Source organism: Phaenicophaeus curvirostris, chromosome 2, assembly GCF_032191515.1.
Source record: "Phaenicophaeus curvirostris isolate KB17595 chromosome 2, BPBGC_Pcur_1.0, whole genome shotgun sequence".
In the NCBI taxonomy this organism is placed as follows: domain Eukaryota; kingdom Metazoa; phylum Chordata; class Aves; order Cuculiformes; family Cuculidae; genus Phaenicophaeus; species Phaenicophaeus curvirostris.
In genome coordinates this window covers 87,285,462-87,300,248 of record NC_091393.1, presented here as the reverse complement: position 1 = coordinate 87,300,248, position 14,787 = coordinate 87,285,462, and the positions used below count along the sequence as shown (strand labels likewise).

Genomic DNA, 14,787 nt, shown 5'->3' with positions numbered 1-14,787 from the left:
ATTCATTCATTAGTCAATACCTCTTGTTCTACATGAAGGTAATCAGCAAAAGGGCATGACAGAGCTTTGTCAAAGCTCCAGACAGGCAGTAAACAAAAACTTTAAAGAGACCAAATCCATATGTTGTCCTCTCCACCTGCCCTCTAGGCTACGCGTCAACCTCGCATCAACTCTAAATTCTGAACTTGTCATACAGCAACTCAAAAAATTTAAAAAATTCCTATTAGTTGACTAGGCTATTAAATGTCTCTGTTTTTCCACTGGTACTTCCTTTCTGTAAATTCTATTATTATTATCAGGAACAAATATTTCAAAGTTTCATAAGATAAACATTCTGCTCTATTTAATATTTGTCAAGACATGTGACTACAACATGTATCCATCATCTGATTCCAGAACTGAAGAGCAAGTCTCCCAGTCGTATTTTTTTTTGTTTGTTAATATTGCTTTATTATAGATACAGCTGTTCAGTAACAGAATAGCACATCAACTGGGAACTCTAACAATAATTATTGAGGCTGGACTCCATTTTCACAAAATCTAAGAGAAATGATTCATCAGCTCTGGCTGCAATTACTTTCTAGCCATTATACTCAGACTAACCAGTAATAACTATGCCACTATCCCATATATCTGCAGCTTTATAGGATCTGACACTTTACATGTTCCATCCTTGGATTAAAAAAAGTATATTGGAGGAAATTTTAGATGGAAGTTTTCTCTTTGAGAAAGTGAGATTCTGTCTTCTCAGTTCTCTTTATTTCAGAATTAAACATCTGAAATAAAGCCATATAATATTCAATCTGACAAATTAGTACTTTCAACAGGGAAAAAAAGTCTTTTGTCTATTTCATTCTCAAGTCTTACATTATTTCTAAACACATTAAGGAGAACAAGGCACAAAAATGATCAGAATGCTCCAAATCAGATACATTTATTTTCTACAGGTGTGATTATGAGACCACTGTAGCAAATGGCCTACCCAGCATTTTCCTGACAGTACTCTCAGAAGCTGCCAAAGTACAGATGACATTTATGAGCATTTCCCTCAAAATACTACAAGCAAGAATGCAAACACCCCATAAAGCCACCCACACGGAGCTACAGATTCATGTTTTCAAAACAGTGCAGACAATTTAATTTGACTGATTTGACTTAACTTTATAAAGTCCAAAAAAAAAAAAAATTCAAAGATCAAAGCCTGACCCTTCATTAAAGTTATCTCCTTATCAGTACCCATAGATCTTCTCTGGGACCTCTCAATTGTGATTTTTACTGTAAAATTCTAATGAAAACAAATGGCATGTGAATTTGGAAAACACCCAGATTGATGTGCAGAAATGTTACCCTCCAAACTTAAACTCAGGACTTATCTGGGGAGGTGGATGGAGCAAGCTATCTGGTGTCAGCAAATAAACCAAGGAAACGGGAAGGTTAAAGCCATGAAAATATCTTATTACATTGGACCACCTGCTTGTGTTGTCCTTTCCTCAGGAACTGGAGGGGGGGAAATCCCCTTGCCAGCCTGCAGTAGTGTGTGCCTTTTCTTCTGCATCTGCTGCCTTGTAGCCGTCACTGTTAATGAGTGCTGTAATTAATAGATAGCTCTCTCTTGTCTCTCTACTTGCACTCTGGGCTAAGCACTTCTCTCAAGTCAACATTTTAAAGAAAGTGAGTCGGCACTGACTTACAGTAGCTCTGCAAATTCCTTTTAATTTAGAGCACTTATACCACCACTCCACTTATTACCTTATAATTACTGGACCGCTCTCACATACATTATAATCTTAGACTAGAGTTAGAAGTTATTAGGGTACTAAAACATGGTGTCTCTCTGTCTCCTCTCTCTCTGACACTGAATTTTATACAGCTACAATTAAAAATATCAATTAACTTTCACATCCTACCAACTTATTTTTTACATTATTTTTCTATACACTAAGGTCCTTTAATTGACTAAACAAGTTCTTGGTTTTCTTTTAATCTCCCTGCTGCTGAGACTCCACACACAAAGAAAGTTTCCAAATACAGCAATAGGATTCACTGCCTACAGCCTGCTGTAACCAGCTCAATGGCACATTCTTGTCTAATACTCCCACTGCCTTTTTTTTTTTTTTTTAATTTGTGCAGTAATGAGCTCGAATGTCATCCCTCCATTCCCAGAAAAAAACATTTGCAGTTAATTAGTTGCCCAAACGCATGTTGTTTTAGCCAGTGCAAAAGTGGGTATCTCCTACTCCAAGCGGTCAGAACCAAAATATATTATCTGTTCTACAGGCATTAAAATGTGATCACCAGGGTTGCTTCGGCTACAGCCAGTCTGCTGATGCTCCTGAAGTAGCAGTTTCTGGTACTAACCACGACAGAGCTGCTTTTGGCCAAAGCTTAAACAGTACAGACTGGACTACTGCATGCTGGCAAAGCACAAACGCAGTTAAAACATTAACCATTCCAAGCAAAAGCAAAAACAATAGCACCTGACTACAGAAAAAAAACCCAAAACAGACTTTCTCAATCCTCCCAAAAGGTGAACCAGAGTCAAGACTGGGCATTAGCTGTGGGCAGGCAACAGAAGCCTACTGCCTTCACTCCTCCATTACTGGATCACAACTGAACGATAGGAATTCAAGAGCCATCTTATATGGATGGCAGGTGGAACCACCATCAAATTATCATGCTGAACATTTGGAATAATGCCTAAGCTAGATCTCTGTAAAATCCCTCCCTCAGTTCCCTCCTAATTACTACTTAGCTCGTTACACTGAAGAATTCCTAGACACCATTGCATTATAGTCTAAAACTACAGTTGGAGCTTAATTCTCTCTTCCTCTCTGTGTCTGAAATTCTACAGCTCTATTATTCAAGCCTGAAATATTCACAACTATCTATAAATTCAATTGTCAGCCAGTGGGTTTTATTCTAGACCTCACTTCAATCTAAAATTAGAGGCACTAAAATTCACATTAACTCTAAGAGGAATGTAGTGAATAAGACTTTATTTCAAAAGAACACCTTTTTGTCAGAAAGAGCTATTTTCAAGATGATGGCTTTATCTGCATTCAAAGAGAATAAGCCCAATTCCACATTGTGCTGTTAATGCAAAATTTTTAGGTCACATTGGATTAATAAAAATCTAAATTTAGTTAAGGTTTATGAATAGAAATAACACGTGTCATATAAAAACGTACAGTATTTATTTTAAAGCCTTGGTGGGGTTGTTTTTTTTCTTTACTAGATTTTAAGTGAAATAAATGGCAGCTATATCTGTGGTGGGACGTTCTCAAATAGGTTTTCTAACAAGCGGTAGTTCTCAAGTAAACTTTCAGTAATTTTAGGGAAAGTAACTACTGGGCTCTAGAAGCATTTCCATGCCCATTCACAAGAGAAACTACATACGGTGCTGCAAGCCTCAAATAATATGCAATATATAGCACGACTCTTCACATCTCTACTAAATTTATTTCACAACTTCTTTAAATAAGACCTGAAGTCAGTCACTGCTGGCAGAAAGGTACAATGACAGAGCACCTCAATACGCAAGCCCTGCTTTAGAATGGTCTTATACTAGAGTGAATAAATTGTAATGCTGTGTATTTATAAAAGGTTGAATATATTAAGAATTTATTAATGCAATCACATTCATATTTCAATCTACTTGCCACATTACTAATGATATTGACAGTGCTGACACTGGCTAAATCAGTATCAATATACAAGTGGAGTGCAAAAATTAACTGCATCTGATTACAGTATATAGCCTTAAAGAAGAAAGCCTTGCCATTCGAGCCACTGGGAGCTCTTTATATTCCGTTCATACAAGCAACTGGTTCAGTTACTTTTTCTTCATCTCCCTTATTAACAATACCTAGAGGAGGTCACAACAACATACCAATACTTCATAATCCCTGAATACATTTCATACTTGCTTTTCAAGAAGGAAAAGCTTTGCTTACAGTGTCATTCACTACTTCAGAGCTATGGTGGAGGTCTGAGTGTGAATATTTAGTAACAATAATTAGAATGAGTACTATTACAGACCAACACAGAAGTCCACTATTACCTGCACATGAAGTTTTTTTTTTTTTTTTTTTTGGAGAGGTACCCTATTTTGGTAAATGTCAAAATAGATTGTTATCAGTTGACATTTTTAAGGAAAGTTACTATGCGGGAGCATCCGCAAGGCAGGTATTATTATGCATACCTAGGCCCATTTTTATGCTAACAATGCAATCCATCTGATCTTCCTCCAATACATTCCTCTTACTCACACAGATGCCTACCAAAAACATCTTCACTTGTTATCCTCAAACTATGAAAACCAATGCATGAAAGAAAGTCTTGGTATGGTTAACACAGTAAGTCTGCAGCAGAGCCAGGAATAGAAGCCAGCTCCTTGTTTTGTCTGTAAAGATTACATTTCCTCTCAAATGCTGCGCTCATTTTTGGTATTATTTCACAGGTCTGTAACAAAATCAATAGACAGAGAACAGTGAGGCATCTTCTAGTGATTTCCCATACTCTGCTTCCCTGAACGTAAGAGGAAAAAAAATCTTTGTGCACAAAGAAATAAAAATCTTGCTTCTTGCACCAATGCCCATGACAACAACTCAAGACTTTCACTGGCTCCTGTTAAAAAGCTGAGTACAATTTCAGCCTAACTGCTTTACGTTGAGTATTTTTTTCCTTCTGCTTTAGCTAATTGCACTCTACTAAAGTGGCAAAATGTGAATCACTTAGTAGGAAAATGGGCACCAGCTGCTATTGTCAGAGAATAGAGATGCCGAAGAAAAGAAAAGTGACTGAATGAAGTGTCATGTCAGAAATCAACGGTGCAACGTGTGATTTGAGAAAACATGACTACTTTACAGAGACAGGGTGTCATTATGGCATCACAGTAATACGATGCTTTGACAACTGCTGGGTCTAACATATCATCATTGCATTAAGGTGCACTGGCTTTAGTCGGGGGAAGGAAAAGAAAGGATTCCATCTTTTAATAAGAAATATCATAAGGCCTGCTTGGTTAACCTAGTGGATGAGATGATTAATTGCAAAGTCGCTAATCTCGTCCAACGCATGCACAAACAAAACTGTTATTATGCATTAGGTCTTTATCAAGGAATACATTTATACAAGCACGTAGTAAAGGGTTCCCTGTGCAAAACAGAATGGCTGTGGCAGGTGTTTTTTTGGTTTCATTTCAGTTTTTTAAACCTTCACCACTTCACCTTGGTTAGGGAAAGCAAAGCAAGTCAGAGCAGCTGTCACAGCCACTAGCAGCCGGAACAGAAGAAGCAATGCTTGAAGCCATCACGTTGTTACCAGCAGCAGCCAAGTTAACTGACGACTGCTGACAGAGGATCCAGCTTCCCAGTTATTACCGCTCTGCATGCAATGTACTAAGCTCTGCTAAAGCACTTCCTACACACAAGGCAGTGGAACACTATACTACCGCATGGTCATTTTTAGTTTGACAAAACAAAACATTATCTGAGGCCCTTCACATTTGTACCTAATCTGAGAGACTGCACTTTGTTTATTTTCCTCACTGCTTTTAAAAAAGCAACATTTTCAAGTGGCTGACTTACAGCTACTGCAGACCCTCCAAAATGATGGGGAATTATTTTGACCTTTCTCTCTCCACCCCACTCCCCTATAAATATCTGCTATTGCTTCTCTTTCTATTTCAAGTTGATTCTGTGTGCTTCCTGGTTGATAAACTTGGTTAACAAGAAGGAAATAGTCCTGAGATATCCCAATGTGTTGTAAATTATTACTGTTGACACTTCTGTGTTTAAGGATTACATCTGATACAACAATGCATACTAGCGTCATTTATCTTTAGCTCATTTCCTTGGACCTATTTCAGCTGAGGATGAGCATCTCTTGTTTATAGCTCTAAATACTGTAAGTGAGCAACTGGCAAATCAATAAAACGGTTAAATGCATAATAATACTCTGTAATTACTTACATTATGTTTTGCATAATTAACTGTCTGAGGTGTTCCTTGATATAATGGATACTCAAGAATATGGAATAAACTATAAGCCTATAAAACACATCAAGTTTATACAAACAGAAATTATGTTTAAAACTCTGACTCTAATATTCCAAATCAGGCTTTGGCACTATATGACAGAAAGCCTTCCACTCCTGCCAAGTCTAAATCAATTCTTATGACATTACTTCATAACTAACATATTTTACTGATGATGACTATTACCCGGATTACTCAGAAGTAATGTAGTAATAGCAAAAATACACTTAGATTAAACAAACTGCTGCTATTTAATCAATATTATTGAGACAAACTAAGTGTTTTAATAAGACTGTATAGATGCACTAATGCTGGTTTAATTAAATGTATCCTTAGACATGCACAAGCTCTACCGCACACAGATCCTATGGTTTGACAGACCATAACATTAGTCTTCTGAATATAAAAACTGAAGCACTTATAGCAAACAGAATTTAAATCTCTTCAGACTGTAAAATTATTATTCTTTACACCAAGTACTCTTTTGGGAACAAAAAGTAAACGGGGAAGAATATTGAAAGACCTTGCACCTTTGAGCCAAAGCATCAGACATATGAAGAGGTGCCAGCCCTCACTCCACAATCATCGAGAGCATAAAATGTATGTCACAGAATCATAGAATCACCAGGTTGGAAAAGACCCATCAGATCATCGAGTCCAACCATTCAAACACTAAACCATGCCCCTTAGCACCTCATCCACCCCTGCCTTAAACACCTCCAGGGAAGGTGACTCAATCACCTCCCTGGGCAGCCTCTACCAGTGCCCAATCACCCTTTCTGTGAAAAATTTTTTCTTAATGTCCAGCCTAAATCTCCCCTGGCAGAGCTTGAGGCCATTCCCTCGCATCCTGTCCCCTGTCACCTGGGAGAAGAGGCCAGCTCCCTCCTCTCCACAACCTCCTTTCAGGTAGTTGTAGAGAATAATGAGGTCTCCCCTCAGCCTCCTCTTCTCCAGGCTAAACAACCCCAGCTCTCTCAGCCGTTCCTCATAAGGCCTGTTCTCCAGCCGCTGCACCAGCTTTGTTGCTCTTCTCTGGACTCGCTCCAGAGCCTCAACATCCTTCTTGTGGTGGGGGGCCCAGAACTGAACGCAGGATTCAAGGAGCGGTCTCACCAGTGCCGAGTACAGAGGGAGAATAACCTCCCTGGACCTGCTGGTCACGCCGTTTCTGATACAAGCCAAGATGCCATTGGCCTTCTTGGCCACCTGGGCACACTGCTGGCCCATGTTCAGTCAGGTGTCAACCAACACCCCCAGGTCCCTCTCCTCCAGGCAGCTTTCCAGCCAGACTTCTCCTAGTCTGTAGCACTGCATAGGGTTGCTGTGCCCCAAGTGCAGGACCCGGCATTTGGCCTTGTTAAACCTCATCCCATTGGTCTCAGTCCAGTGGTCCAGCCTGTTCAGAGGTTTGCAGAGCCTCCCTACCCTCCAGCAGATCCATGCTTCCACCCAGCTTAGTATCGTCTGCAAACTTGCTAAGGGTGTACTCAATGCCTTTATCCAGGTCATTGATAAAGACATTGAACAGGGCTGGACCCAGCACTGAGCCCTGGGGAACCCCACTTGTCACTGGCCTCCAGCTGGATTTAACGCCATCTACCACCACTATCCGGGCCCAGACATCCAACCAGTTTTCTACCCAGGAGAGTGTGCGCCTGCAGAGGCTGACAGTTTCTCAAGTAGAAATCATAAAACCGGCCTTTACCTTCGCATTTATATAGATAAACTTGCTACTGCCTGTTACACGCTTCTACTTGTGGCCAATCATGACATAAAGTTTTCTGGAGAAGAGACTTCCACAGATTTCATGTATTTCAAGGAGAAAAAGATGCTTCTTTGGTATGTTCTGATGCCTCAAATTTCAAATACCTTTTTTTTTTTTCTTTAAAAAAAAGGCAAATACTGAAGAGAAGGCAACACAAGACACAAGAAGTAGACAGCACTTTAAATGAAAATAATTCTGGAATGCCTGAAAGTTATACATAAAAGTATGATTTTGTATTTTGTGTACATATATTTCCAATATAATTTAAATCTTAGTAAAACCTTCATAATCCTCATTAATTTCTAGGTTTCTCTTTTTCTCCTGTATTTCTAACATTTTTATACTGTTGGAACATGTTTGAAGTTACAACCATATAATTATAACACCTTAGACATACCTTCTCTCATTTATTTGTTTCTAGCCTAATGTTACATATTTTCTGTTGCTTACAGTACTTAAAATGCCACAAACCAGTCAGCTCTTCAGTGCCTGGAAAGCTGCACAAACTCACATTGTAAGACTTCCAATACCCAGAGAGTTTCAACTGAAAGGTTGAGATGTGACTACTAGAATGATGGCTAAGTTTCATCATATGAAAATCCACACAGGAAGAGTAAGATTTTAATACTCTGATTTCAAACTGCAGCCTAACACTTTTAATTCAGGTCACATATTGCAAAACAGTGTATCTCTGGTTAAGGAGTTCGCCGTTTTTCTGCGATGGAACGTAATTTTACTTGTGATTATACTCCAGTGGTACCAGGTGGAGTCAACCTGCTATCTCTAGCCACCAGAGGACATAGTAGAGTGTCATGGAATCATCCAATTATTAATTCTGATGATTCTTTTTATTAAGAGAAATCAACTGACATAACAAAAGAAAACAAAATGCTGCATTCAGCTACTTCAAGGGAGAAAAAAAACTACGAAAAAAAGTAAAGATTTACTCAAGAACATAACAGGCTTTATAAAGAGGGATTATTTTGAAATGATTACAGCATCAAAAGCCGTTACTTGCTTCAGTCAAAAAGCCAGTACTAGAGATCAGAGAGACACAGCTGTCACTCATTATTTTCCAAAAGAAATAATACAAAACACCACCTTCAGACTGAGGAGAGAGTCAAAAGTTTGCATCATCACATTTTTCACAATTTCTAGCAGCAATTTCCTTCCATTGCTGAAAGGCAGAGTGTAGGTGTATGCACACCATGTACCTGTCTCTCCACCCAGCTTCCTTGCTGATTTATAACAGAAGAATTATAATTTGCCAGCCAAGCTCTCTTAAATTGGAGAAGCGATTAGAAAGAACATACCAGAAATAGTATCAGAGTGTGAGCGTCTTAAAAGACTCAGGACTAGAACTTATAAAGCAAGTGATCCTCTCACCCCCTCATCTCAGGTGGCTCCCGAGTGCATCCTGTCCTCGTAGCCACATGCCACCAGCTTTAAATCCCTGCTACACACACGCATGCATGCACGCACAAGCAACCAAAAAGCTACTTGGCAAGTGGGAAAATGACGTTTTCCTGCAATCAGTGTTTAAGTGAATGTTTGTCCCAGTGTGTTACACCATGCTGTCAGCTAGCAGCAGGGAGTCGTTGAGTTGTTACTACATTTGATTTGACTGCCAGTAGGAAGCTTTATTTCTACCAACTGCTAGTTGCCAGCTCTAAGGATCTTTCCTTACTTTGAGAAGATGGGTTTGTTGTTCTTTTGGGGAGGGAAGGGAGACAGGTTGGTTTGCGAGGTTTTTTTCTGTTTGTCTGTTTTTTTTATAGTCCACTATTTTTCACTTTCACTTTGAGGACTTTTAAGTGTATGGCAGAAGAATATCCACATCTCCATGCACCACAGTAGACTCTTCACTTATACTTGAGGACTTTAATGCAAAGAAGTAATTGTATTAAGGCAACTATATGTCAACCCTGACACACATCAGAACAGTGATTTTTACATCTGGACACTTCATTGAGAGGCGCTAAGATGAATATTTGCATAAGTGAGCTGAAGCAGGGGCATTTTGTGCTGATCTTATCTGAAAAATGTGGGATTAGAGACTAGAGGAATAGGTATGGAGAAATAACCTGGACGGATTTTCCTTCCAAGAAGAGCATTTGCTACCCAGACCTTTATACGCTTCCCAGACAGTTTTTAGCAGGGCTTTTTGTCTGCTTCTTTATCATTCATGTATATTCTGAAAGGTTTCCCCTCTGTCGAACAAGATCCTATAACTTGAACAGTTGTTTACAATGCTTCCCCTTCCTACATAATAATGATGATTTTGATAATTAGGATCTAATTATAACGGATCTGACAACAACTTGCAACAACAAAAACCATCTTTAGAAAAATGAAAGCATATGTGTGAATAGTGCAGGGAAGTGGGGTGGGGGAGAGCAATACATTCCTATGAAACAGCCTGAGAACTCAGGCTGAATGGAAAAGTAATTAACACTAAAGAGCTAAAACTGTAATTAAAGAAAATTTCATTAAAGAGAGGCAGGTGATTCCACTTTCCTAAATATGACAAGGTGCTGTATAAAAATAAAATAGCAGCCAGTTTCAGTGAGTGGAGTAGGAAAGCCATGTCTTTAACCAGATCAAATTCTCGAAATTGGCTGTCAAGACGGGATTGTTGTGATTTATACCCGTCTATCATGCGCATGAAAGAGAGACAGGAGAGGAAAAGAGGCAAGCTGCTGTCGCTTCCATTCGCAAAGCACCTTTAATTTCCACGGCACCATCTGTTACCAAATCTAATTCACGTTCCCTCCTAATCTGGTTTAGTTCTGTAATACTAATTCTTCCACTACTCTTATGAACATCACTCTCAAGAAAAAGCTTTGGTTCTGGGTTGGTAAAGAATTGAATATTATGCAGTTAAGGTTCTGGTGACTTAAGTGAAGCATGCTGCCCATTAAAATGCACTCCTGGTAAAAGGATTTGTTCGCAGTCAGTGCAGAGAGACAAAATTTGGCGGGGGGGGGAAGTCATGGGAAGAGGAGGGAAAAGGAAAAGAAGGGGAGAAAAAGGGAAAAAAAAGGCACAGCTGATAATAAGAAAGTAGGCTGTGGACATGAAAGCCGAGGTTGTCATAAAATACAATTGTTGTCAAGTTTAGTCACTTTCAGTATTGGCTATAAAATCACTTTGTCACGGTCTCATATCGAAAGCCTGGAACTGTATTTTTGCTAAGGAAACTAAAAGGAGTGAAATGTAAGATTCTACAAGGGAGAAAATATTTCTTTCAAATTATGAGATGCAAATGTCTGTAAGAAATGAACAGGCAAGGACAAAAATTGAAAGCGGTTCAAAACAGTGCCACGCTCTAACTTTTAGCTGTGTGATGACAAAAATCCCAGTTACTGTTGTGGGACTTGGAAACAAAGTAAAGGACCAGCCCCTGCCTATGGCTAAGTATTTTCAGACTGCTCTCACCTACTGCATCTAAAGGCGATTCAGCCGCCTTCTTAGTTTCCACAAAGAGCTCCTTGACAAGGTCCTCTTGAAATCAACACAAAAAGGAAAAAAAAAAGGACCTAGAAAAATATTACTGCTAATAGTATTACGTTACTATTTGCTAATAACACGCATCTTTCACTTCTTGATTTTAACACAAATCTTAAACTGCATTTCCAGGGAGTACCACTATTTCCCTCTTATAGATGGGCAAAACAAGGAAAACAAAGGTGAAGAGTTGCCTAACACCACTCAGCAGGAAAACAAAGCAGCATGGAATAGAAGGTCCTGAGGAATCCCAGTATGTTTTGCATTACTTCTTAATGGTGTTAGCCAGCACACAGGCTAATATGTGAGCAACGTGTTGCTCTGAATAGCTCCAAGTTTTTTATTTTTTTTTTTTCCTTAAGGATTTGAAATGGAAAAGGCAGATAATACCAGAGAAAAAACTCACTCTGATAGAACAGTAATATTCTACAAAATGCAAAAAGGAGCACTAATTTTCATTATACAAAAGACTAATGCATAAACAAAATCTTGGCAAAAGAAAATATTACAAATTTGCAACTGCTGCGAAACATTCATTGACAGAGCTGTCAGTTCTAAAGATGACCATGAATTCTAAGAAAAGCTCCTGCTCCAATATCACTGCTTGATTCACAAATTGCTTAAATTATCTGAGTAATTTTATGAAGTGTTGCATTTGTTATTTTAATAGTAAAAGCAGGTTAAAAAAAAATCAAATTTGTTCCAAATATAGCACATCTGACATTCTTTGGGGGTCAAAACCTTGTGTGCAAAGGAACAGAACCAGCAACTCTGAAATTTTGCAAATTTGTACTAGCTAATGGTGTGATTCTCCTACCCAGACTGTGATTTCAAAGGGACTAGGGTTCTGATACTCAGATATACAATGATGCAAGTGGATTACCACAACCTACTGCACACAAAGAAAACTACACTGACATATCAAAAGACTTTGAGAGCACAGCAACATTTTTTCGTTTTTAACACTAACATATTTGAGTGCTATAACCCACAGCTGTCAGTGTATAACATTTCTATTTCTACAGTACAAAGCCCCTTAACATTTGTAAATCAAAACTGTAAGAAAAAAAGAACCTCTCTCTTTCAATTCTCACTCTGTCTTTGTTTATCTATGTTGATTCTGGAAGCACTGGAAATTAAAAATAGGCAAAACACATATCTGAGTATGTTACCTGGGTATGACACTGTTGACCAAATTGTTCACATGCTGAGATAAATTAGAGAATTTATAGAAGCAAAACCTATGCAGCTTAAGTCTTTTATAGTCTAGCATGGATTTTAATGTGTGATTATAGATTTTTACAAATAAATAAGCCTTTGGCTTTTCACAGTTCCTTGCTCTTCACATATTACTATGCGTAATTCAAACCTGTTTATGCCACTGGGTTTACAGGACAGAGGTTTGCCTCTGGATACAAGTAGCAAAGGTCAGGAAGTAATGGCTTTCACTTTTAAAATGTTGCCATGACTCCCACAATTTTGCAGGATGAACTTTTTTGCAGAAGTCCAGATAAGGTTTCTACTCTTGTATCTTTTGCCTTCTGTTTTGGTGGGAGTGACAGAGAAAAAACAAGGAAATTCAGCAACAAGAATGTTGCTACTTACAATTATAAATTAGCTATATCAATATGTTGCAATTATGATGAACCCCAGCCATCTCTTTTATAAGAAATCACTGAGAGACTCATCCAAGAAAAGCTTCACATGAACAGATCAGCACTAATTAATTATTCCATATTGCATACTTCAAATTTCAGATGTATTTTAATGGTAGGCTTGCTTCAATTATTTCAACAGTATGAAATGTGGATTAAACACTTATTCCTTAAAGATCTAAAAGTTCTGCTGAAGTTGACTGTGCTTGGGTAAGCCATGGAAGAAAGACCAGACTGAAGAGAGCACTGTATTCCACCACTGAACGGAATTAACACACTGGTTTGATCCCGAGGAGTTTTGTCTTGCTAGTTGCAGCACAAGTTTAAGCTGCTCAGCAAATGGAGTATCAGCTATGAACAGTGCATTAAATGACAATTTTACCAGATTGGGCTTTACATTCTGTACCATGATAGGACTAAGGTCACCTAGAATACCCAAAGCTGCTCCACTCCTTCAATGGTTCTTTATGAGGTAGAGTCTTTATACCACCCCTGCTCCACAGAATTAATAGCCCAGAGTCATTAAAAAGAAACTATAGGCAACCAAGATAACGCTAATACATTCAAAACTTTAACCGGCCGTAGGTGGAAGCCTGATAAACTGAGTGTGTTTGTGGAGATCAGCATGAACACCTAAAGGAGGCCACTCATCTGCTCCTGGATTGCTGCAACAAACATACTGTCAAATCCAAAATAGGCCATCAGCTGAAACACCTGTCATAGGACAACAAATAATGATAGTCAAATGATGATGTGGATTGGCTGACTGTACATTATCCAGGCATGTTTATCCTACAGGTTGTATTAAATCTGAAAGCCTGATTTATGTTATGGGTGATAAGGCCAAGAATGCCGTAAAAGTGAAAAAATACAGCAACAGTATGCAGTACATCACTACTAGGATAATTATTTATATAAAAAGTTCCCATTCTTAGACTTCAAACACGTAGGGACAAAATTCATATATTCAAAGAAGACATAATAATAACCTGTCAGAGCTTGGGGTGATGGATATGTTTTTAATCCAAATGACCACAGTCTCCAGTCTACCTGTCATAAGACGAAACAAAAAATTGAATTTTCCTTTAATAATTCTTTAAGTTGAAAGGGAAAAACACAGAAGTATGATAAGTGGCTCATTCCAGTGGACAGATGGACAGGCAATAGTAAAATGTATGAATAAAAGGCACTGTTCCTTCACTAATGCTGTTCTCACTTGTTACACTCTGCAACTTTTCAAGTACACCCCTATATAATGTAAACTACATTCCACACAATACAAGATTGCTATACAGACTAAGTGTACTACACTATTTAGCTGTCACTTGAAAGAAATCCTGCACAAACAAGCACAAAAGCACTACTTTATGTACACCGTATTGACTTAAGGTACTTGCCCAGAAAGTTCCCCTATTCTTCAATTCTCTGCTACTCAGAAGGAAAAATTCACTCAGTGTAAGGAATCCTGGCAGAAGTGTATTAAATATATCCATCCCTTCTGATGCAGAAGGAAAACTACAAGGCCCATTTCTGTCCATTCCACTCACTATACATAAACTCATGCCACACATTTGCCACAAATCTTTCCCCGCCTGCATTCTTCCAGGGGTAAAAATGACAAAGAAATTCTGCAAAGTTAATTTTAGGCACTGAAAATGTGGGCAGACTGTTCAGTTATTTCATTTTAAAAGATCTTCATTTTCCCATCTGTGTTATGGCAATTTTATTACACATTCCGCAAATTTACAGTAACAAGATGTTCCCCTGACAAATTAATCACTTTCCAAGCATTTTATCATATAAATAAAATATCACCTCA

General features: G+C 38.4%; 1 protein-coding gene across 14 annotated transcripts in view; it reads right to left on the bottom strand.

Annotated features, from left to right (window-relative positions):
* Positions 1-14,787, bottom strand: part of ESRRG (estrogen related receptor gamma) — a 402,243-nt gene that overhangs the window by 128,483 nt on the left and 258,973 nt on the right. The gene's annotated exons all lie outside the window — the stretch shown is intronic.